The sequence below is a fragment of the Camelus ferus genome, chromosome 16 (genome assembly GCF_009834535.1).
Source record: "Camelus ferus isolate YT-003-E chromosome 16, BCGSAC_Cfer_1.0, whole genome shotgun sequence".
NCBI lineage: Eukaryota > Metazoa > Chordata > Mammalia > Artiodactyla > Camelidae > Camelus > Camelus ferus.
The window spans coordinates 13,097,622-13,123,881 of record NC_045711.1 but is presented as its reverse complement, the minus strand read 5'-3'; the positions used below and the strand labels follow the sequence as shown (position 1 = coordinate 13,123,881).

Genomic DNA, 26,260 nt, shown 5'->3' with positions numbered 1-26,260 from the left:
AAGGACAGAGGACAGTGACAGCATCCTTTTGACCATCTTGCAGCAGTAGCCAAAGCACTCTGGGGAAAGAATACACTGGGCTGAGAGTTTGGAACTAAACTGCTGTTGTTACTTTTAGATGAGTGATCCTGGATTGAAAGCACAGGGTCCTGGTTCTGGCCCAACAGCTGACTTGCTGCATTATCTCCATTGAGTGCCTCATTTTGTCTTACTGGTATTTTCATAAACTCCGAGAATGTACGAAGGAGCCTTGGGGCTGGTCTGGCCCAGCTCAGTTTCTTTGGAAGACAGCCTTCCCCAGCCTCCCTGAGAGACGGCCACCCAAGCCAGCTCTTCCAGGGATGGAAGTTCACCGCAGCCCAAAGACATAAATCCTCTCCATTGCAGGGCAGCCTGGATTCATCCCCTCCCCTGGGGGAACACTTTAACTTTACCTTCTTGTGCTGTGTACCACTCTCTACACTTGCCTTGTGGCAGAGGGGATTTCGGGTGACTTACAAGGGGACTTAAAACAAAGCAAAATAACATAAATAAGAAAGTGAGGTGGAAGGAGATAAACGTTTCTTTTTTATGTTTAACCAGGTGGACTGTGAAATGTTTAACCATTGTGGACTGTGAAATCCCAATGGCATACGGAAAGCCAGCAGAGCAGTTAGGAGCACGTGATTTGGAGCCAAAGTATGACCTTGGCAAATTTTGCATCTTTCTGTACCTTGGTTTCTTCATTTGTTAAAGGGGGACAATAATTTCTATCTCACAGGATTGTGAGCATCAAATGAGTTAACACATACGGAAATTATAGCTTATAATATGTATGCATACATATTGTATTTAGATCCATCTACGTGAGTATACTTTCACATAAAGATATATGTGAATATACATAAAGCCAGGCACACATTAAGGGGCTGCAGAAATGTTAGTTGTTAGTTTTAAATTGCTAGCTCTTCATAGAATTTTAAAATTATTTAAAGAGGGACATTTAATGCAATGGAAAGAGGTTCATGACATATAAAATGAAAAAAGCCATTTACAAAATACTGTGCCCCCTCCAATAAACACTATGCACAGCATACTCTCATTTTTATTTTTTAAAGTATACCTGAAAAGACAACATTGTTCCTTGTAGGTATCTCGGGAAAGTGAGATTAGATTATAGGTGATTTTTGTTTTTGCTTGTCTGTTCTTGACTGTACACAGTAAAACAAGGAGAACTAAGAGAAGAAAGAGAAACTAAGAGGGAAGACAAAGTAGAGATGGGAATAAAGGTTAAGCGCCCCCTAGAATGCCCTATTCACTTCCTGGTGGTGGGCCACAAATTTGTCTCTCAGCTTTCCCGCAGCCAAAATGAAAAGGAGACCATGTCAGTTACACAATTCCCAGCGTCCATGGGATAAAAACAGACCTATTACTCAAGAGAATTACAACTATTCTTGGTACTAAAATCAGACAGGAATTTCTCCTGGGGGGCCTCATAAAGAGAACACAGTGTGAGGTAACAAGCAAACATCTTCAACATCCCTAAACCCCTCAGAGGGTGTCTGTGTTGGCCCACAGTGTACACTAATGGCCTCACACCAAAACACAGGTCAGGAAGACAGTCTGACAAAAATGGGTCTGAAAGAGGCTCATCGGGCTGCCCTGCTCACTGCCCACCCGACTTGATTCCTGGAGTATCTGCAAGACCGGATTGCCCAGCGCTCTCAAGCCTTCCTCCTGCTATGATTCTGTCCCAGAGCTTTTGATGGGCCTCATGTGGCAGCAAGTTTGAAACTGTACTCCCGGGGGTTGCTCCTCACCAGCTGAGCTTAGGCCAGTGGTCTTCAGGAAGGATATGTGGGGCACGAAGGGCACTTCCCACTTTTATTGTGATCACTGAGGTCTAAGCTTATCTTCTGCGGTAGGTCCTGGTGCCCAGGACTCTCACTTTGCAGCCTGGAGGTCCACAGCATTCTGGGAAAACCCTGTCACTTGTACAGCTGGTTTGATTCCAGTTCCACACAGCAGCCCCAACCAAGGCTCTGCCTCTTCAAATTCTTGAAAATCAGCCCTGTGTCACCCCTCGGTTTTATTGCTCCTAGGCAAAATGTTCCCAGTTCTTTGTATGAGTTCTCACAGGACCCTTTTTTTCTGACCACTCTGCAGCCTCTCCCAATGCTCTCTAATCTGTCAGTGTCCCTTCCTCCAGCAGACGGCCTTTTGAGGGGACAAATGAAAAAAACAGATGTCCAAGTGTTGTGAGAGCTTCTCAAAGTGGGGGCGATAAATACACACCCGAAAAGGCGTGTCAGGCTCTGAGCGGCAGGATTCACAGGACAAACGCGTTCAAAACACAACAGGGAGGCTCTTGGGTGAGAAAGCGCATTCCCAGGTGTTCCAGCAAGGAATGCGCTGGGGGGGGGGGGAGCCGCCGTTCTTGGCACCCAGCCTTACCTGTGAAGCCCCAGGATCCCCCTAGAAAGATAGTGTCGAGAAAACTTAGAAGTAGCCAGAGTAGGAGGAAGAAAACCAAGAGACTCAGGTGTCCTGGAAACCAACAGGCAAGTTTCCAGGAAGGAGGGGCAGTGAGCAAGTATCCCATGCCTTCAAGGTCAAGACAAGATCTGAAAGAGTCCTTTGGATTCAACTACAAGGAAGTCATTGGTGAACTTGACTGGTAGTGGCAGAGGAGTGGTGGGGACAGAAGCCAGGCTGCCTCAGGTTATAAAGTGAACGGGAGGTGAGAAAGTGGAGACAGCAAGGGTAGGTGGCTTTGGAGAGGTGTGAAAACAAGTGGTAGGAAAGAGATGGGGTGATTGGAAGGTGACACGGGATTGACGGGAGGTTGGCATTTTCTATTTTTGTTTATAAGATAAGGCTATCTGAGCGAGCCTGAATGTTGACAAGAAGGATCAGAAGGAGGATGCTGAAGACAGATAAAACTAGCCTCGGAAAATGGGTGATCAGGTGGTCTGAAAGCTGCTCTTGTTTCAATGCACTAGGAAGTGACACCACCCGCTGACAGTGAGGGAGCAGATTTGGAAAGGCAGGAAGTCTTGATTGGGTCCTTAAGGAGAAGGGGACTTGCTGGCTGGACAGAATTCAAGGTCCAATAGAGGTTGGTGACCATCTATGAGAAAGAATGTCTCCCGGCAAAGTCAAGCCCCAGCAGTGCCCAGCAGCCCCTGTGTAGACCTAGAGAAAGCAGAACAGTTGGATTAACCTAAAGTTGATAGTTTTTTCCAGGAGGTGGGACCAAGGGACAAGGGCAAGAGGGTGGCTGCTGTGATGGACCATGGAGACAAAGTTCAAGAGAGAAGGAAGTGAAGTCAGGCCACCAATGGAAGAAGGAACAGGCTAGGGTTCTAGAACCCTGCTGTTCAACCACATGTCGCCATGGCCATTTCAGTGAATGAGTTAAAATTAAATAGAATTTCAAGCTCAGTTCCTCAGCTGCCCCTGACTTGGATAGCTCCAATAAAGAACATCTCCATCATCATGGAAAGTTCTATTGGACAGAGCTGGTCTAGAGGTTCAGGAAGACAGAAGAAGAGATGAGATGGGAATAACTGAGATGATCATGGTCCAAAACTGGATGCCTGCACCGAGGGTCCCAGAGGTGGAACAGCTCCGGGTGATGACAAGGCCTGCTGAGGCTGGGAAGGTGAGTGGAGAGGTCAACGCACCAGCTGGGCTGTCCATCTCAGTACCAGCTTGGGGCTGAGATGAACTCTGACCCAGGTGCTAGTGTCTTCAAAGAAGAAGAAGAGTGACCTCGATGGGGTGGAGATGCAAGGATGAGATATAGAAGACAGAGCAGTTGTGTGGTCCTGGCCTTAAAGGAGCAGGGCCTTGCTGTTGTTTTAACAAAGATGGAAGGAACAGTGGGAATTGAGGAGGACAACAGCTCCCCCTGCCTGGGTGCTGGGTATATGGGGTAAGCTTGAAGGCCAAGAGAGCCACCAGTGAACAGGGTGAGGATGCAGGGAAGGGAACATCCCACCATGGGGGGGATGGGGGGAAGGACCAGAGGACACAGGCTAATGGTTTGCAGGGAAGAGAGTCAGGAATTCGAAGAAATGAGATGACCCGAGGGACCTTCATCCTGGGCATGACTAAGGGTTTTATTTCTTCTTTCTTTCTTTCTTTTTTTTTTTTTTTTTACTTTTTAAATCAAACATTGATATAATTCTTGCTGTGTGCCAAGCCCTCTTGTAGGCATTTTATTAGTCATTAACTCATAATTCGGATAAGAATTTTATGAGATAGGTATATCATTAGCTCCATTTTACAGAGGAGGAAGCTGAGACTCGGGAAGGTAATTTGCCGAAGATCGTCTCACTAAGTAGATCTGAACTAAAATGGTCTGGTTGCAGGGTTCGAAGCTCTTAGCACCTACGGATAAGATGTTATCTGATGCAAACGGGTCTCAGCCATTTCTAGACAGGAGAGGGATCCAAGTCTACCAGAAATTGGAGCTGTGACCTGGCTGGACTGGCTTCTGAGCACGTCTGGTTCAGTTAAGAGAACACACGTTAGATGAATTGGTTCCCAGGACTTCCAACATAGACTGGAGATTGTAGCAGCAGAGGAAACTGATGCAGGCATCTGACCTCCCAGAGGGTCAGTGTGGTCCGTGTGACTGTGCTGCTTTCAGAAACAGAAAGAACTTAACTTAGACAAACCTCGAGTCCAACTCCAACTGAATTGTGAGACCTTGGGCAAGTTGCTTCACCCATCAAGTAGAAAACCCATCCATTTTCTCACGGTGACATGGGGTCATCACACTTACCTTATAGGCTCGTTAGAGTGATTAAAAAGATGTACTGGAAAGGAAAGAAGTTGACAGAGTAGGTGCTCAATATGTGGTAGTTTAGGGCTTTTATTGTTTGGGGTTTTTCCTTTTTTTTTGTTTTTCTTTTTTTTTCTATTACTCATAATGCTCAGATCGCTCACCCTGGAAGAATTTGGGACCTCCTCTCATTTCAAGGCTTCAAGACTCAGCTCACTTGATCAGCCTCATGAAGATTGCTCCAGGGATCCCAGGTCCTCTGACAAGTCAAGAGATGTGACTGTTCTGGAAAAGGGTTTAGAGCATGGAAGAGCAGGCGCGTATAGCGTGGGGCTTCCTGGAGGTTTATTCGTCGCCTCTGTGTTGTTTATCTGCGCCTTCAGCTCAGGCCCTCCCTACTGTCGGCTTCTTGGCTGAGGATTCCGGAGTTGGGCAGAGAAGCCCATACAAACCCCAAATCCGCCAAATCCTTTAATCTACCAGAGCTCTTTGAAGGGGTGAAAAACGCCTGTGGATAAGGGGAACCAGCAGATGTAATTTATTTTCATTTGCAAAAAGCTTTTGACAAGGTCCCACCCTGAACGCTATTTAAATAAAGAAAATGGGTCACCATCAGGGGAAGCTTTGTCATGGGTGGAAGACTGGCCTTGGAGGAAAGACACAAAGGGTGCAAATAAAAGGACGGTTTTCTGGGTGGGGAAAATCGTGGGGGGGCCTCTGAGCCCTGAGTTGGGGCTAAGTTCAAGGAACACTTACACAGAATGTGAAAGAGGGCATCCCCTCGGTGAAACTACAAAATGTAGAGGTGACACTGGAGTGACACCAAGAGGAAGGGGACGCAAATGGTTTGTGGGACATAGGTTTAGCAGAAGGTGATGTATTTGGGGAGAAATAATTTGAAATACTCTTATAGGGTGAAAGGTTGTCGATTACAACTGAAAAATACTATTTTAGGACTCAAATACAAACTGTTTCCTTAAGATAGTTTCTCCCCTAGAGGTGCTGTCGGCATTTGGGGCCAGGCAATTCCTCACTGGGAAGAACGGTCCAGCCCACCTCTGGACAGTCAGCATCTCTGACTCCCATCCACTAAATGCCACTAAGTCCCACCCCCGACACACTCACCAGTCATTATGACAACTGAAAAATGGCTCCTTACATTTACAGATTCACCCTAGCAGAATCCTCCCCCACAACCCCACTCTGATCCACTTGAAATTAGGTCAATGTGCTACTCAGGCCAAACAAGTAAGAGAATTGGAAATGAAAACAGGATGCATTTGAGTTTAGGATCTTCTGGAAAGTTCTAGCCATCACATCTCAGAATGCTTGTTTGGAGCATGGTCATGGCCCAGACAAGGGCAACTTGATTGTGATAAGTACTAGGAACACAAATAAAGCAGAGGAGGGGACAGAGCGTACCAGGGGTAAAGGTGGATTTTAGACAAGGTACTTGGGCTGGGGGCTCTCTGGTCCAGTAGAGCAGAGTTAAGTGAGGAAGGTTGCTGTGGGGATATGGTGGGGATACCGGGGCTTTGTGCTTTCCAGGGTGAGGAAACAGCAAGTACAAAGGTCCTGAGGTAGAATCGACTTGTTTAAGGAATGAGAAGGCAGTCAACTTAGTGGGGGCTTGGTGAGTGAGAAGGGGAGTGGTAAGAAGGGAGGTCAGAGAGGTTGATAAGGCCAGAGTATGCAGCACCTTGCAGACTTTGATAAGGAATTTGAACTCTACGGGATGCATCCTAGGTACTCTAAGGCCTTGAAGTTGCTTTTCCTGTGGCTTTTAATATCATATTGTTGCCCTGATTAATCCATGAGCTTTCTGAGTGAGGAACTGTGTCTTTTCTCTTTGAATCCTAGTGTTTAACAGACTGCCTGGCAGAGTGGGAAAGCCTTTACAAATTCATTAAAAATTAATCAAAGACCACAAAATTATGGATAATTGATGTGACCAGCTGTGGTAGGCTAAAAAATTCAACACCCCCCTGCCCCCGCACAGGAATGATTATGTCTTAATCCCTAGAACCTGTGAATGTTACTGTATATGGCAAATAAAAAGGGTTTTTGCACGTGTGATTAAGGATCTTGAGACTAGGAATATTATCATGGACTGTCTGGGTGGGCCCTCAATGCCATCATGAGTGTATAAGAGGGAGGCAGAGAGAGATAGGACAAGAAGGAAGATGAGAAGGCCATGTGAAGACAGAGGCAGAGATGAGAGTGATGTGGCCACAAGCCAAGGAATATTGGCAGCTACCAGAAGCGGAAAGAGACAAGGAACTGATTCTCCTTCCAGCCTCTGGAGAAAGCACAGCCTTTGAGTTTAGTCCGGTGATCCTGATTTAGAACTTCTGGCCTCCAGAACGATGAGAGAATGGACTTTCGTTGTTTTAAGCCACCAAGTTTGTGGCAATTTGGTACAGAGACCACAGGAACTAAGACATCACCAAATCCTAGAAATGCCAGGATTGAGAGGGACTCTTGCAACTCTTAAAAGGCGAGCTTGGGGTAAGTGAAAGGAACAGAAAGATGGTGTGCTAACACTGGTTTTGAAACATTCCTGAAGTGTCCCTTGGGGTCTTCTTCACATGGGCTCTGTGGCTTCATCTCCCTGCTCTTTTACCTCCCACAATGTGGAGTTCAGCACGTCCCACAGAAGCTTGCCAAGTGCTTGATGTCTGTATTAAGGTAGTGTAAATCCCCTTTTCTGGAGGCCAGGGTTGCAGCATCCTTTACAATTCAGAGCACAGTCCAGAAGCAAGTCAGTAGTCTCCTAGGCCTTTGAGAGAAGAGTCACTACGACATCTGGGGATTTCAGTCCTCAGGGATGCCAGACTTCTTCACTTAGAAGTGTTTACAAGATGAGGTCAGGCATCTTCTGTTCTCCAGGGTAACAGAGAACCGCAGATTAGCATCCCAGGGAATGGGTGACTGGGGATCACTGATACGCTGAGAAGGGACAGCTGACAGTAGAATCCATCACAGCCACCACCCAGGTCCTGCAACCATCCAGCTTCCTGAGGGCATTACTGTATGAGAACCCAGCCGAGGTAGGAAGGCATGGGGCCCTCCCTGGGAGCCCATCCACTGCTCCCCTGTTCCCAAGTGAGCAAACTGAGGCAGGGAGGCTGAGTGAATTGCCCAGAGGCAGATGTCCCTAAAGATGGCTTCAGAAGGAGCCATCGGAGTGGGCTGTGGGTCACCCATTCCACCATATGTAGGTCACACCTGCTATATTTGATTCTGCTAACACAGGTTGGGGAAAAATCATGATTTTGATGGAAACAAGCTTTTTGTGAAAAACGATTACATAAAAAGTTTCTGTGCTCAAAGGAGTATGCTTCTGTTAACTGCAAAAATCAATTACATGGAACACCTTATTTTCTGGCAAATGTCAGTAAAAATGAGGTATTACTGGTCTACAGGTCACACAGGGAGAAAACTGAGGGAGCTAATTCCAAGAGGTGGTACAGAGGAAGAGACATGGACCATTGATTCCAAACCGATTGTATAAATGCATGGATTATTCGACTATAATAAAGTATTAAAGGAAAGTAGGAATTGGGGGGGGAGGTGGGGACTCACTGATGCTACCATCAGGCAGGGAGCGCCACCGGGCCAGCCCCCAGAATGATGCCAGAAACTAGACACACGGCTGGACGGACATGACCCAGCCTAGGGAGCTTCCTCCTCGCCTCTGGCTGAGCCTGGCTTATGGGGTCTCCCAGGGGCCCCAGGTTCCTCGCCCTGTTGGCCGGGAGCTGCTTAGGTGAGCAGCGGAGCAGTGCAGGCTCAGACTGTGCTCCAGGCATGTGCCCTTCCAGACCTTCACACTTCTGTGGCCGTGGGTGCTAGGGACTGAATGACTGTGCCCCTCCCCCAAATTTATTTGAAGCCCTCATCCCCAGTGTGATAGTATTTGGAGGAGGGGCCTTTGGGAGATGATTGGGTCGTGAAGGTAGAGCCCTCATGATAGGATTAGGGTCCTTACAAGAGAGACATGAAATTAATGCAATGTCGCATGCCAATTACATCTAAATTTTAACAATTAAATTTAATCTAAAAAATTTTTTTTAAAAAGGAAGAGACGTGAGAGACATGATCGCTCTCTCCACCGCATGAGGACACAGCAAGAAGGCAGCTGTCTGCAAACCAGTTAAAGAGCTCCCAGCAGGAACGGAATGGGCTGGCCCCTTAACCTTGGACTTCCCAGCCTCCAGAACTGTGAGAAATAAACACCTGTTGCTCAGGCCGCTAGACTATGGTCGCCTGTTCTAACAGCCCGAACTCAGACAGTGGGGCAAGTCATTTCACTTCTCTGAACATCAATTTCCTCTTCTGAAAAAAAGGGGATAGTAAGATTATCTGTCCCTTTGCTGCTCTTCTTCCTCCCTTCCTTCCCTCCGTCTTGGGGGGGGGGTATTAGGTTTGTTTGTTTGTTTGTTTGTTTTTTGGAGGAGGTACTGAGCTTGAACCCAGGACCGTGTGTATGCTAAGCATGAGCTCTAACACTTGAGCTAGACACTCCCCCCCTTTCCTTCCTTCTTTATTTCCATCCTTCTTTCCTTCCATCTCTCCCATGGAGATCTGTAGTACAGAGTAAAAAAAAATATATAGCCTATACGAAAACCCTGAAGTGTCCAAAGGTTTGAACAAATATAATTTTACTAAAGTCGTGTGGAACCAGCTACCCCAGTGCCACTACCATCACCATGGTTACCATTATTCTCTTGAGAGGATGACAAACTACCCCAGGCACCAGGAGACCAGGTACAGGACAGTGACAATGAGCACCAGAGAAAGACTGGGCTTCGATGTTAAGAAGCATCTCACCAATTAATATTAATGGTGAGTCAACAAGCATGGAAAGTCAGTATCAATACGGAGCATCCACCTCAGGGTCAGGTAGATCCCTCAGTAGTGGAGTCTTCTAATGGCAACCACAGGCATAATCACCCCCATCATCACCGTCGGAGCCGTCATCACAATCACAACCGTAGTCACAACCACAGTCGTAATCACAATCCTGATGGCAGTTCACACTTACGGAAGCCGGTCCTTGCTGCCAGGCCTGGCCTGGGACCTGACAGGCTGGGTCTCAGCCAGGAGCTTGTTGAGGTGATGGTGGCGGTGGAGAGGCTTCTCTTCTGGGGGAAGACAGGGAGGGGGAGGGTCGGGGCGCAACATCTTTCTTGTTCACAACCATACGCCCAACACCTAGCATGGGCCTGGCGCGTAGAAGGCACTCAAAAACATTTGCCAAATGAACACCGAGGGCCCCAGACCCTATGTGAGGAGCAGGGATTTCTTGGTGTCCAGGAGCACATCTGGGCTTGAGGTTAGTGGATCGAATTCTGCATCCGTGGGCCTTTGATTCCCATTAACTTCGCCCACACGAAGAAGATTCACTGCAGGTCAGGTTGGCTCAAGAAAGCAGAGGATCCTTGGCATGAATGATGTCTCATCACCTGTGACACACACACACAACCCACGTCTCCGGTCTCCGGAGTGGGAGCCAAGGACCCTCCCCGGGGCTGGGTGCCCTCACCTTGGATCCAAAGGGCTCGGGAGGCAGCTGCCTCCTCCTGCCTGGGCCCCCTCAGCTAAGATCTGATTTTCTCATCATCTGGATAGTCTCAGCGATTTGCAGCAAAGGGATGAACCAGCCTGACCTTTCTCGAGGTTTGTTTAAAGCAGAGCAATGTTTGTCTTGTCCAAACACTATGAATTACTCCAGAGAGTCCTGCCCAGTTTTACAATCCACAGCTACAAACAGCTCACATAAATAGGGATTCGTCCCCTCCCCTGGTCCCCCTCTGTTCCTAACAGCTTCTCCTCCCCCCACTAACTTTCTTCCAGCCTCTCAGGCCTGCCCCCCCCTGCACCCCTCACACCTTCTCTCCTCTGAGCCCCAGGGTGGGGAAGAGGCAGGTGTTGGGTGTTGCGGGCCACGGCTAGCACCTGGGTTATTGCTGGCACCGATCCCCAGGCGGGCTGCTCTGTCCCTGGCGTGGGCAGGGTTTGCCCGGCTAAGGGGGGCCTCCAGGCACATTTGTACTGTCTGTGTGGGGCCTGAAGTGCACAGTTAGGTCCAGCTGTGAAAGTGTGTTGGTAAGAGGAGGCCCCTAGGTTTGGGGGTGGGGGGTGCAACGTCCAAGCAGCGGCCCACTGAGACCATTCCTCATCTGGCAGGGCGCTCAGCTCCCCTACATCTGCTCCCTCATAGGCTTTACACCCAGGAGACCCCTGGTATCTCCTAGTAGCACACGCCACCCACTACAGGCCTTCAGAGGGGGTGGGAGATGGTAAAAACTGTTCTGCTGATCAAGGCCGGTGGTCCTGGGAGGGACGGGGCTGCTAGGGAAAGAGCCCAGTTTGGGCTGGGTTTCCCTGAATATAGTTTCTACCCGACCAGCATCAAAATGCTTTAGGATTTTTGTTTAAAATGCAGATTTCTGGGCCCCTCCTCAGGCCTGGGGAAGCCTGGGGAGGTGGGGACAGAAGCTGCTGCCCAGAGTCACAGAATGACTTCTCTGCATGAAGCCCTCTCCAGTTCAAGTCCCCTAACTAATTAGTTGGATGACACCCGCAGGCCACTTCCAGGCTCAGTATCACCATCTGTAAAATGGCCTGAGAGTCTCTGAAGGGCTCCTTCCTGCTCTTGAATGTGTGGTTTCAAGGAGAGCCCAGAAGCAGCAAGAGTTGGTGGAAGCAGCCTGAGAAAAAAAATCCAAGGAGTCCTTAAACTGGGAGGAGAGGTGTTGATGAAGACTTGGAGAGATGCCGGGGAGCTGCTGCTAGTCGGGGTGTGAGCGGTGCCTGGGATACTTCTACCCAGGGCTGCGCACTTGGAGCCAAGTGTGATCTCATTTCACCCTTGCCTTGCAGACAAGGAAACTGAGACTCAGAGGGAGGAGTAACTTCCACTCAGAAGTCAGCGAGTGGCATGGGATTAGATGCCCTCCACACCCTGGGACACCCATCTGGCCATTCCAGAAAGGCCCCTTCCAGCCAGCTTCCCTTGTTCCAGCCTCTCAACCAAGGTGAGGCTGGGCGTTAGGGCCAGAGCTCCTTCTTTTTCCCCATGGGAGGGTCCCCGTGGGCACAAAGGCCCAGGGCCAAATCTGCCCCGTGCGGTGGACGCGCGGTGAGCCCTCACGGCAGGAGAGTCAAGTGTCCGGAGCTTAACTCTGGAGAGAGCCAAGCCGGCCCTGCCCACCCCGAGTCTCTACGGCCGGGCTGGGGGCGCTGTCGCGGCGCGGTCCTCGAGGTTCGGACTGCGGCTGCCGCTCACGATCCTCCCTCGCGGAGGGCAGGGGGCGCCGCCAGGGAGAGAGGCCCCACTCGCAGAGCCCGTAGACAACTTGTGCCCAACACTCGGGGAGACCCGCGGCCAGAGCATAAAGAGCGGTCACCGATTCAGATCATGCCCCTGGGCATACCCTACGGTCCAGGCAGGAGTGGTGAGCTGGAGGCCGCGGAGAGCATGGTGTCACCTCCCGCCCCGCAGGCCAAGAGCTCATGTCTCAGGGAATCCGAAATTAAACGTCTGGTGAGGGTCGGGACTCCACCAGCGGGCCCTGTCTCTGCGATCTATGCTCGTGCGCTGGCTTCCAGGTACAATTTGGAGATCCTGAAGCTTTCTGTGTGACCTCGGGCAGCTGTGGACGGCTCTGGGCCGCGGATCCTCCTTTTATGCGAACCTCAGGCTTTGGGACGGATGCTCCCCCAGCCCAGCTCCAACGTCCGCGGCTTGAATTAGCTGCGCCTCCTTCTAGTTTAGCATTTGATTTTCTAATCAAGCTCTTTGTCCCCTGCGGCCTTAACCCGAGCCCCTTGCCTCCTGGTTTCCCCTCGGGCCCCGCCTGGGTCTCGCTCTCGCCCGACTTTCCCGTCGAAGGCAGTCGAGTGAGTGATTCCCGGGAGCCGAGGCCGAGGCCGGTGGGTCCGCGGCGCGGGCCGGGCTGTATGGAAATGGCCAGAGGAGCCGGCAGGCGCGGCGGCGATTTATTCTGGGAGTGACAGCCCCTTTGAGCGCTCAGCGAATGGCATTTTCTGTCTGTGAAAGCCTTTCTTCCCACCTCTGTTCAGATTAGCCCGGGGGATGAATGCGCCCATTATCCAGCCCGCTGACCATTCTGAAACGCCAAATTAATTACTAAGCACTGAATCAGGCGCCGGGGCCGGGGCACTGGGAGGTGTGAAAATAGCGAGCGACTGGAGCTGGGGAAGGCGAGGGGCGCAGCGCCGAGAGGCCGGGCGGGGTGGCCCGGGGCGCGGGCGCGGGCGCGGCGGGACTGGGGCGGACTTGGCCGGCCGCCGAGCGCGGCCTGCCGGCGTGACCGGGCGCGACCGCGGGGCGAGCGGGCCGCCGGGGCCCCGGGCGGGGAGCAAGGCGCGGAGCCCAGGTGGCGGCTCCGCCGGGCTGGGCTGGCCGGGGGCGCGGCCGGAGGTCGCCAAGTGCGCGGGGCGCGGGGCCGAGGCTGGAGCGTGCGCCGCGCGCCGGTGCCTCCCGGGCATCACCGCAGGGGACGCCCGTCCTCAGACGGCCCCGGCCCGCGGCCACCCCGCGGTCCCCGCCCAGGAGCTCACCACTCCAGCTGCCCTCCGAGGCCTTCAAACAACTTGGGCGCCGCCTAGCCATCGCGGCCCTAGCCCGAGCTTCCCGAGCGCGGGGCTGCCCGGGGCCGCGCCACCGGGCCCCGACTCCGGCTCGGCGGACCGCACTTACCTCCCGGAGCGCCGTGCGGGAGAGGGAGGCGAGCTCTCGGCGGCTCCCGGTGGAGTGCGCTGGGCGCGGGGCGCGCGCGCCTTTAAGACTCTTCCCCGAGACTCCGCCAGGTGGTGTCAGGCCGGCCGGGCCCTTGCGGCTCCGCACCCCCGCGGCCACCCTGCTTCCCAGCCCGCCCCGGACACAACCCAGCCACTCGCTCCCACTCGGCGCCCTGCCGCGCCCGCTCCAGCGGAGTTGAGCCTGAAGCACAGGAAGACAGGCTGGGAATAATTTGGGACACACGGATGCTCAAGAGAAAAGCACCCATCCTACCCACTCTAAGCTTTGGTTGGCCTGGGGATGGAGGAATCTATCTTTGGCCCGATGCTGGCGGGGGGGGAGGGGGGCAGGGAGGGAGGGAGAGGAGAGGACTGAGAATTCTTGTCCGAGGACGTGCGATTACGTCCCCACTGTCATCATCCCAAGACGCTCCTTAAGTCTGCTCTAAACTGGTCCTCTCGTCCTTTCATCCAAGATGGCGAGTGACACGCCTCCCCCGGTCACAGCTGAAATGACTGAAGCTATAAAATAGAGAACTGTGGCCACTTAAAACTAGGAAAATGTGATATTCACACTTTTGAAACAAAAGTTTAAGAGGACCCGAGGGAAGGTTGAAGGAACTTCACCTTCAGCGGACAAGAAGCAGGAGTTGGCCTGGCACGCGCAGAGAGCAACCCTCCATCCCGGGTGTCCCCTCTAAGCTCAGGAGAGTGAGTTCAGGAGCGAGACCGGCCCCTGGGCACCCGCCACCGCCGAACTCACCGCCGCGCAGGGCACATGTCTGCAGGCATAAACTACAATTCTAGCTTCAGGCCATTATTAAAATTTTACATCAGGTGCCTTCTCTTTCAAAAATTAGTTTTTGACATTTGTGTTGAGATTGCAAACTGCGTTAATAATTAACCCGGTTTTTCTGTCTTCGTTGTTTACTATTTCTTTGGTATCAAGGTCTTTCTCATTCCTGAATTCCTTATTTTGATTCATTTCTCACACAACTTAGTAACTCTTGGGGGAAGGGCATGTGGATGCTGGACTTTTTAAGTGGCTGCATGTCCAAGAGTGTCTCCCTATTAACTTCAACAGACATTAACTGGACCATAACCTTAAAAAAAATTTTTTAATGAAAGGAGGTAATTAGATTTATTTACTTAGTAGAGGTGTTTGGGAATTGAACCCAGGATCTCATGCATGCTAGGCATGCACTCTACCACTGAGCTATACCCTCCCCCAGGAACCTATGGCCCTTTATTTACACTTACAACTCTGCAAGCTATGATGTTGTCAGCATAAAGCAGGGAAGCAAGTGGAAAGTGCTTACTTTGATCTGTGATCCATGATCTGGAAGGTCCATGGAGTGACTATTTGTGACTATTAGTTATTAGTTGTTGATTCATCATCTTCTGATTTTTTACAGTGCAGAAATTTCTTCTAGGTTTTAGAGAATAGCATCATTCAGATCCTTTCATCTTTTCAGGGCCATCTGGCTTTAGTTTAGCTGGTTAAAAGAAAAAATATATACACTCAGTTACTGCCTCCTTTACTAATTGTGCCTTAGGGTTAGTCCCTTCTCTCTCCACTTTCACAGCTTCTCCTGTAAAATGAACAAATTGGGCTACCTGAATGCTGTGGTCCCATCCCACTCCAGTGGTCTGGGAATCTAAAAAGCAATGGCCCCACCAGTGAGATGTCACTTCACACCAACTAGGATGGCTATAATAATAATAATTTAAAAGGCAGATAATGCCAAGTGTTGACAAAGATGTGGAGAAATTGGAACCCTCACGCATTCCTGGTGGGGATGAGAAAAAAGGTGCCGCGATTGGAAAAGTCTGGCAGTTCCTCAAGAGGTTAAATGTATGACCCAGCAATTCCACTCCTAGGTCTATACCCAAGGGAAATGAAAACATATGTCCACACAAAAACCTGTACACAAATATTCATAGTAGCATCATTCATAAGAGCCCCAAAGCAGAAACAATCCAAATGTCCATCAACTGATGAATGGCCAAATACAATGTGGCATATCCCTATAATACAATATTATTCAGTCATAAAAGGGAATGAGGTACTAATACAGGCTACACCAGGGATGAACCTTGAAGACAGTATGCTAAGTGAAAGGAACGAGCCACCAAAGGTCATATATTGTATGGTTCCATTCATTATGAAACGTCTGGAATAGGCACATCCACGGAGGCAGGAAACAGATTTGTGGTTGCCTAGGGCTGGCTGGGGGTGGGGGTAGGGGATAAGAGGTGGGTGAATGCTAATGGGAGTGGGCTTTCTTTTGGGGGTGATAAAAATGGATCGTGGTGATGGTTACACAACTCTGTGACTTTACTAAAGGCATTATATTGTACACTTAAATGGATGAATTGTATGGTATGTGAAATGTATCTCAAGATTGACGTTATATTAAAACATACTTACTGTGTCTCTGCTCTCATGAAACACACAGTATAATTGGGGGATTAGCCATTTCAGGGTCAAGCACCTTCTGGACACTTATGCACAGAGATTTCCACAGCCCATACAAAGGCAAGACTTTTCTGGATCTTACCAGGTCCTCATACTTAGGTATGAACTTTCTATTCTTTTTCTTCTCTTTTGGAAATCTTCCAAATGGCTGCAGGTCTCCCCGCAGACTCAGCAGTCTGACTCTCAGAATAGGGTCTCCCAGGAAAGCTGCCACTTGCAAGGCTAAAGCACAGTTATTAAGAGCAGCACCTGTAGAGCCAGCCCTCCAGGGCTCAAATCCCAGCCCTGCCTCTCCCTGGCTACTTGAACATAGACAAGTCACTCGCCTTCTCTGTGCCTCAGTTTCCCCAGGTGCCAAATGGGGATAACAGTGCCCATTTCTTAATGATTATGTCACGATGAAATGAGTTAATGTATGTAAAATGACAGCATGTGGTAGGCACCCCCTAAATGTCAGTGAATGAATTTACTCGGTTATTGCTATCCACCTGCAGATTGAAAGGTGCTTGACCTATCTCACAGAACCGCTATTCTCCCCTGTCCCACTAGGTGGCGCCATCACACCACTTCGGGCAACGAAAGTGGCCCCGGGGTCCCTTGCAGTTAAGTCTCGGACTCTGATGAACATGCAAACAGAGCTGCAGCTGCAGTTCCACCTGTGAACTATATACAGTAATATCACCTACAATGCAGGTAAATTTCTCTAATCAGCACCACTCACTGGAAAAAAAAAAACATTCTCTCCAATCCCGAGAAACCAGTGCACGTTTACAAACAAAATAAAATATTAGGTACATACCAGCTCATGTACTGCTGTCCAACGAAAGCAGTGAGGCCCAGGGGTTAGTTTTTCCACAGCACCCTCCTCCTTTTCATTACAAATACTTGTTTTGTTTTGTTTTGAATGTAGGTACTGGGGATTGAACCCAGGACCCTGTGCATGCTAAGCATGAGCTCTACACTTGAGCTATACCTTTCCCCCTCATTACAAATATTTGATGACACTCTCCCTTATCCCAAAATGAAATTTATAGACAACATAGTTTTCCAAAACACATAATTTCCCCCGTATCAATATAATGCCCTGATAGTAATATAAAGAATAAATAAAAAGGAAGTCATGTATAGTGAAATAACTATTTCAGTACACAAATGCCTGGGCAAAGCGACATTAGGTGTCACGTAATGAAACAGTTGAATGCTTGCATCTAAGGGTAGAATTACCAAGAAGACCACAGTAGCAAATGGTCTCTGATAGGGGTGTTCTGCTCTCGTGGTTCAGATACCTTGAGTGGCGTTGATTTTCCAAAGCGGTCAACAGTTCTTGGTCAAGTTGCCTTCCTGGAAATATCAGTGTGTGGTAAAATTGTGAATCAAGACAAAACAAAACAAATCCTTTGTGTTCATAGACAAAATAAAAGTAGGCTCTGGGCACAGATGGCTTTTCGTTTTTATGAATGTCCACTGGGACATCTGAAAGTTGTACGGGAAGTCGGGTGGTGCACAACTGTCCCCTAGGTACACTGCAGATGTCTGGCACCTCTGGCTTCCGACTACTGAATAGTAGTAGTGTCCCCCATCCCTGTGACAGCCAAAGCCACGCCACCACAAATTTTCAACTGAACGATAGCATCTCCACAGAGAACCCCTGGTCCAGGGTCAAAATTGCTTTGGGCACTACTAGCAAAGCTGGCACTCGGTCTGCTTAGGGCTCAGCTCATAAAAGGTATTCATTTTTCTCTGTCCACGCAAACTCACTTGTCTGGGACGAGAGCCGGGACTCAGAGGGGGTTCCGGGAGAGGGAGGCTGTGGGATGGGGTCTTTTCCTCTGAGTGTTAGCTCTTTGTCCAGGAAGGGGAAGCCTGAAGAGGGAGGCTGCTCTTGCCTGCCAATCTTGGGCACAACCCAGTGGTCTGTTTGAGGCTTTTCCTAAAACCCAGCTGGGAAGAAAATCAGCACAGACATAATCCTGATTTTAGCCACAGGGGCCAGGGCCTCTGAGCAAACCCCGGGCTTATGAGGACTTCCTGCTGTACATTTACTGGGCATGTCAGCGTCAAGTTATTCTTGCTCTGCTTCCTCAGGGAGGGGGCCAGCGAGACCAGGGCCCCTGGGGCCAAGGTTGTGACGTATTGGCATGTCCAGGCTTGCTCCCGGGCTCCGTTAATTATGTCCACCTCCACCTGCTATGGGGCTTTTTCCAGTCCTTGCATCTGGTCCTTCCTTTTTCTCAGCTGCTATGGCACCAGCCCCTCTACCCTTCCCCGCCCCAACTGTCAGCTTGTTCGTCTTGAGAGGCAGGTATGACGTGACCCGATCCCCCCGCTGGTATTTCTGGAATTCAGCTGGTTTAGCAAAGCAAGGCCGGCTCGCTCCCGAGCCGGGCAGCTGCATCTCTCTGTACACATTCCATCACTCCCGCCAATTGATGTCTCAGGGCCAGCTGCTCATCTACGACACAGGTTTTGACACCTCAGGAATTCCCTCCCAGACTCTCCAGTCTAAAAAGGGCAGCCAAAGGGTCCAGAAGGCTTCCTGTCATCAAACAAAAGGGTCAGAAGCCTGTGACTCTATGTCTTTCTGCTCTACAGACAACAGTCCAGATGGCTCCTCATTCAGGCATCCGCACACCTGGGGCCCTAAGCACAGAGAGTCACTGACCACCTCCTGTACGCCAGGCACTGTGGGTGCAGTGGGAACCCGGCAGACACAGTCCCTGTTCTCAGAGCCTGTCATCCAGTAAACAGTAACACAAACAGCTATGTGACTGCAGAGAAGATGAGCACTACAAGGAACACAGGAGCCACTCGAGGGAGTATAACAAAGGCTGGGGTTGGACGGGGGCGGGGGGTCTGGGCATCACTGAGGAGGTGACATTTATGTTGAAATCTGAGGGATGGGGAAGTGTCAGCCAGGTAAAGAGAGTGAGGAGGAGCCTTCCTAGAGGTGGGCACAGCACAGGGGAAGAGCTGAAGTCAGAGGGCAGCTTGGAGTGGTCAGACAATCATAGTAGTCCACGCTTTTGGATCACTCACTATGTGTTTTACAGGTGTTGGTACTCATGCCCACAATGCTAGTCAAATAAGGTACTGTTGTCAGTCACATTTTACAAAGGAGGACACTGAGGCACAGAGAGGTTAAGTAATTGTCCCAAAGTCCCACAGCTGCAAAGTGACAGAGCCAGTATTTGGACCCAGGTCTGACTCTGAAGACTGTAACCTTTTTTTTTTAAAAAGTAATTTCCCCCCAGCTTTATTGAGATAGAATTGACATACAGCATCGTGTGAGTTTAAGGTGCACCGAGTAACGATGTGACGCATGCTATGCTTATCACAATCAGGTGGCCTAGGCTCCCTTTTCTCCACACCCTCCCCGCTAGTTACCTCTTGTCTCTTTGACAACAGCCATTCTGACAGGTACAAGGGGACATCTCACTGTGGTTTTCATTTGCATTTGCCTGAGAATTAGGAATGTTAACCATCTTTTCATATACCTGTTGGTCATGTATGTGTCTTCTTTGGAGAAATGTCTATTCAAGTCTTCCACCCATTTAAAAAAAATCTGATGGTTTGGTTTTTGCTATTGAGTTGCATAGTTCCTTGTCTGTTTTGGATATTAGCCCATTTTCAGATGGGTGATTTGCAAATATTTTTGCCTATTTTATTGCCTTTTATTTTTTTGATTGTTTCTTTTGCTGTGCTTTTTAAGTGTGATGTAGTCCCACTTGTTGATTTTTGCTTTCATTGCTTATGATTTGCATGTCATATCTAAAAATCCATCCAAAATTTTCCAAATATCCAAGACTGATATCGAGGAGATTTTTCCCTTATGTTTCCTTCTAGGAATTGTATGGTTTCAGGTCTTATGTTTAAGTCCTTAATCCATTTAGAGTTAATGTTTGTATGTTCTGTAAGATAGGAGTCCAATTTCATTCTTTTGCTTGTGTTGCATCCAGTTTTCCTGCACTATTTATTGAAGAAACTGTCCTTTCCCTATTGTTTATTCTTGGCTCTCATCAATTGACCATATATGTGGGGGGTTATTTCTGGAGCTTCTATTCTGTTCCATTCATCAATGTGTCTGTTCTTATGCCAGTACCATACTGTTTTGATTACTACAGCTTTGTAATATAGTTTGAGATCAGGACGTGTGATGCCTCCAGCTTCCTTCTTTCTCAAGATTGCTTCAGCAATTCAGGGTTTTTTTGTGGGTTCATAAGAATTTTAGTATTGTTTTTTTCTATTTCTGTGGAAAATGCCATTGGAATTTTGATAGAGATTGCATTGAATCTATAGATGCCTTTGCGTATTATGGACTTTTAAACCATATTAACTCTTCTGATCCATGAACATAGGATATCTTTCCATTTATTTGTGTCTTCCTCAATTTATTTCATCATTATCTTAAAGTTTTTGGTATATAGATCTTTCACCTCCTTGGTTAAATTTATTCCTAACTTATTGTTTTTGGTGCTATTGTAAATGGGACTGAGTTATTTCTTTTTCAGATAGTTTATTGTTAGCATATAGGAACACAACTCGATTTTGTATCCTGAAACTTTACTGAATTCATTTGTTAGTTCCAACAGTTTTCCAGTGGAGTCTGGGATTTTCTATATACACAATCATGCAATCAACAAACAGAGATAATTTTACTCTTTTTCCTTTCTGATTTGAGTGCCCTTTATTTTGTTTTAATTGCCTAAATGCCCTGGCTGGACTTCCAGTATTATATTAAATAGGAGGGCTAAGAGTGGACACCCTTGTCTCATTCCTGATCTTAGAAACCTTCTGATCTTTAACTGATGAGTAAAAAAATATGGGCTTTATTATGTTGAGGTGTGTTCCTTTGATACCCAATTTGTTTAGAGTTTTCATCATGAAACAATGTTGAATTTTGTCAGATGCTTTTTTTGCACCAATTGAAATGATCATGTGGTTTCTGTCTTTCATTCTGTTAATGTGGTCCACCACATCGATTGGTTTGCATGTGTTAAACCATCCTTGCATCCCAGGGATGAATCCCATTTGATCATGGTGTGTAATCTTTGTATTTCTGTGCAGTTGAATTTGGTTTGCTGGTGTTCTGTTAAGGGTGCTTGTACCTGTGTTCATCAGGGATACCGGGCTACTTTCCCTTCTTGACGTATCCCCATCTGGCTTTGGTATTAAGGCAATGCTGACCTCATGAGACGAGTTTGGGAGTACTCTCTCTTCTTCAGTTTTTTGAAAGAGTGTGAGGAGAACCAGCATTAATTCTTCCTTAAATATTTGGTAGAATTCACCCACAAAGCCATCTGACCCTAGGCTTTTATTTGTTGGGAGGTTTTCAATTACTGCATCAATCTCCTTACTCATTATTGGTCTGTTCAGATTTTCTGCTTCTTCATGATTCAGACTTGGAAGGTTGTATGTCTCTAGAAATTTATTCATGAATTATAGGGTGTCCAATATGTTGGTGCATAATTGTTCCTAGTAGTCGCTTATAGTCTTTGTATTTCTGTAGTATCAATTGTAATGTCTCATCTTTCATTTATTATTTTGTTTGAGTCCTCGCTCTTTTTCCCTTGGTAAGTCTAGCTAAGCAATCTTGTTCATTTTTTTAAAAAACCAACTCTGAGTTTTGTCGATCTTCTCTACTGTTTGCCTATCATTTATTTTATTTATCTCTGCTCTGATTTTCGTTGTTTCCTTCCTTCTGCTAACTTTGGTGCTTAGTTTGTAGAATTACTCTGTGTATTTGAGATTTTTTTAAACGTAGGCATTTATCACTATAAACTTTGCTCTTAGCACTGCTTTGGCTGCAACCTGTCTGTTTTGGTATGTTGTCTTTCCACTTTCATTTGTCTCAAGATATTTTTTATTTCCCTTTTGGTTTTATTATGACACATCAATTGTTTAGGAGTGCATTAATTTCCACATATTTGTGAGTTTTCCAATTCTCCTCCTGTTATTAATGCCTAGTTTCATACTATTGTGGTTGGAAAAGATACTTGGTTTATCAGTCTTTTAAAGTTTCCTAGGACATGTTTTGTGACATAACATATGATCTAAGCTGAGGAATGTTCCATGTGTACTTGGAAAAAATTTATATTCTGCTTTTAGGTGGAAAGTTCTATATATGACTGTTAGGTCTGTTTGGTCTAAAGTATAGCTCAAGTCCAATGTTTCCTTATTGATTTTCTGTCCGGATGAGCTATTCATTGTTCAAAGCGGAGTACTGAAGTCTGCTACTAGTGTTGTATCGTTTTCTATTACTCCTTTCAGATCTGTTAATATTTGCTTAATATATTCAGGTGCTCTGATGTTGGCTGCACTATGTTTACAATTGTTATATCCTCCTGATGAACTGACTTCTTTATTATTAATAATGACTTTCTTTGTCTCTTGTTACAGTTTTTGTCATCAGACATCAATAAGCACGGTTACCCCTGCTCTCTTTTGGTTTCCATCTGCATGATGTATCTTTCTCCATCCCTTCACTTTGAGCCTTATGTGTTCTTGAAGCAGAAGTGTCACTTGTAGGCAGCATACAGTTGAGTCTTATTTTTTTTTAATCTATTCAGCCACTTTACCCCTTTTGATTAGATAATTTAATCCATACATATTTTTAAATATATATTTTTATTGAAGTATAGTTAGTCTACAATGTTGTGTCAATTTCTGATGTGCAGCATAATGCTTCAGTCATACATGAACATACACATATTCATTTTCATATTTTTTCACAATTTAAGTTACTACAATATATTGAATATAGTTCCCTGTGATATATAGTATGAATTTGTTGTTTATCTGTTACATATATATTAGTTAGTATCTGCAAATCTCGAATTCCCAATTTATCCCTTCCCACCCACTTCCCCCGCTGGTAACCGTAAGTTTGTTTTCTTTGTCTGGGAGTCTGTTTCTGTTTTGTAAATAAGTTTGTCTTTTTTTTTTTTTTTTTTTAGATGCCACATGTAAGTGATATCATATGGGATTTTTCTGGTTTGATCATTTTGTTTTGTATTAGTTTGGTTTCTTTTTGATTTTTGTGACTCTACTGTATGCTTTTCATTTGTGGTTACCCTGTTTTTCAAGTATGTTAACTCCTTACTATATCTGTTTGCTTTAGACTGGTAGTCATGTAGGCTCAAAACACATCCTAAAAAGGATGAAGAAGAAAAAAAAAGAGACCAAAAAATCTGTATTTTCTTGCTCCCATCTCCTACCTTTCATGAATTTGATGTCCTTTTTTTTTTTTTTAATCTTCATGTTTATTCTCTTGCAACTCATTGTAGTTATCATATTTCCAGTTATGGTTTTCTCATTTCTATAGCTTCCTGCTTTTTTTTTTTTTTAGTGTAGACGTTTCAATATTTCTTTTAGGATAGGTTTAGTATTGCTGAATTCTTTAAGTTTTTGCTTGCCTGTGAAATTCTCTCTCTCCTTCTACTCAAAAGGATAGTCTTGCCAGATAAGAGCATCCTAGGTTGCAGCTTTTTGTCATTCAGGACTTTGAATATATCTTGACACTCCCTTCTGGCCAGCAGAATTTGTTACCGGATTTTGTGAGACAACTCCTGTATTTTGAAGCAAGAGACATTCTGCCAGAGTTCAGTAGGTGTTCTGTGCGATTCAGTGGGTCTGTAGGTGTAATTCTTGGTGTATTTGTGGGAGAGAGCGAGCTGTGAGTCTCTCTACTCCACTATCTTGGCACCACCCCTAATCCATTTATATTTAAAGTAATCATTGATAGGTAAGGACTTCTATTGCCATCTTATTAATTGCTTTCTGGCTGTTTTGTAGTTCTTTTGTTCCTCCTCTCTTACTGTCTTCCTTTGAATTGATGATTTTCTATAGTATATTTTGATTTCCTTTTCTTTGTCTTATTTGTATCTACTATAGATTTGTTTTTGTGGTTACCTTGAGGCTTACTTGAAACATCTAATAGCATAAAAGTCTATGTTAAGCTGTTAACTAACCCTCTAAATGCATACAAAACTCTACCCTTTTCTGTCCACCATATTTTATGTTTTTGATGTCATAACTTACATTTTTTAATATTCAGTATTCATTAACAAATTATTGTAGCCATAGTTGTTTTAAAAACTTTTATCCTTTAACCTTTATATTAGAGTTAAGTGGTGAACACACCACCACGTTACAGTATTGGAGTGTTCTAAATCTGACGATATACCTACTTTTACCAGTGTATTATATATTTTCACATATTTTCATGTTACCAATTAGTGTCCTTTTGTTTCAGCCTAAATAACTCTACTTTAGCATTTCTTGTAAGGCAACTAGCGGTGATGAACTCCCTAAGTTTTTGTTTTTGGGGGAAAGTCTTCATCTTGACTCTATCAGCTTTGAAATCATTTGAGCAGCAGTGTGAGTAGTTCCGGAGCAGACCCCAGGCAACCTGCATGAGAAACCCTAGCCCCGCCACATACTTAACATGTGAATTTAGACAAGTTATTTAGCCTCTGTGCCTCCATTTCTGCATCTCCAAAGTGGAGACACTAACAGTACTGACTTTTTTAGGCTGTTATGTGGATTAAATGACATGCTACATGGAAAGCACTTAGAAGGCTACTTGCCCTCCTTCGATCTCACCGCAGGCCACCCCTGTGAGCACTGCCCCACCCCACCCCCGCCACAGGAGGCAAGATGGCACGGCCTGCGCAGCTGGCGCTGGAGCCAGAGTCTGCCATATTCCTTTGGGTTCTTTCTGGCCCTGATGGCCTGGAGTCAGGACTATGGTTATAGCCAAGAACCTAGACCCGGGCAGCCCTGAATGGCACCCACTGCGTTGGCGGACCCCTCTGAGTGCTGGCTGGCAGGTGGCTCATCCCCAGGAAACCTGTTTGTGTGTTACAGACGATTACACCAAGAGTTACACTGTCAGCAGAATGTACCTGTGAGCATCTGGAGGTGGGTTCTGAGATGTGAGATCTGAGGTCACCAGAGAAAAAGGCAGGAGACTCTGTCATGGGTGGTTTATTCTTCCTCAGCTAGAGGCCTAAACTCTTCTTTTTAAAATACCAGCACCCCCTAGTGGGAGTGAGTCTGCATTCACACTTCAGGGTTCTTAAACTAGAACTGTTGAATTTAGAGGGGAAAAATACACATCTTAATTTTCACTCACCTCCCACTGAAACTGAGCATTTCTCTTAATAAAGGATGTATGCAACAAACCACAGAAGTGCTAACAAACAGAACCTGTGACATTGTCACCAATAAATTAACGGGTATTTTTATATCACATTATAGTTGTTGCAGATAACTTGAAATATATTTACATTTATCACTACTTTGAAAAGATGCCAGCCATTAGCTCTGCCCCTGGAGTATGTTATTTAGCACATTAATAAAGAACACATACGTTACCAGATTTCCAGTTTGCTTTTTATTTATATTAAAGCTGTAATAAAATATAACTGTTTTCTTTTGAGTCCTATGTATTTTACTCTATGCATTGAAAACATTATTCTGAAATAAGATCCATAGGTATCATTGGGCTGCCAAAGGGGTCTGTGACATAAAAATGGCTAAGGACTCTGTCTTTAGAAGGGGCTGGTTTAATCACATCCTCTCCTGCTGCTGAGGTGGGCGCTGCTGACTTACGGTGCATGCACGTACAGGATGCAAAACGGCCAGGATCAAGGAGCGAGGGGGTGAGGGGCGAGAAGCGGGGAGGAGAGTTACAATTACAGTGTTTTTTTGCCTTAGACTGATGCACAGCTGACAGTGCTTTGAGTTAAGACATCAGAATTTGGAATCTCCAAATCCTGCTGGTGTCAGTGCATGGGGGTGGCAGTGGGGATCCTCTTAGGTGCCAGCAAACGCTGATGATTTAGAAAAACCTATGATAATATGGTGAGACAGAGCTGAGTCTAACAGAACTAGGCAGAATTAATTGCCTTCAGGAGAGAAAACGGCTTCTAGATCTAAGAAGTGTGTAACACTGTTGGCATATGTCAATATAAAGACAAAAGACATCTACTTTTAAAGATCATTAAAAACCTTTTTTATTGTGAAATGCAACATATATCAGGAGGACATACAGCATACGTGCCTAGAGTAATAAATAATTATAAAATGTGTAACTACAGCCAAGAGATTATATATCATCCCCCACCCCACCCCAGAAGCCTGCCATGGGCTTCTCTTTGATCATAAACCTCTCTGTTCCCTCGATGTAACCACCATCCCCACTTTTGTGGTTTTAATTTGCTGATTACTAATAAGAT

At 46.6% G+C, this 26,260-nt stretch overlaps 1 protein-coding gene across 1 annotated transcript in view; it reads right to left on the bottom strand.

Annotated features, from left to right (window-relative positions):
* Positions 1-13,619, bottom strand: part of NTN1 (netrin 1) — a 178,479-nt gene extending 164,860 nt beyond the window's left edge. The window contains exon 1 of the mRNA XM_032498787.1: positions 13,503-13,619. The gene's annotated coding sequence lies outside the window, so the exon portion shown is untranslated. The remainder of the gene's footprint in view (positions 1-13,502) is intronic.
* Positions 13,620-26,260: the final 12,641 nt, after the last annotated feature.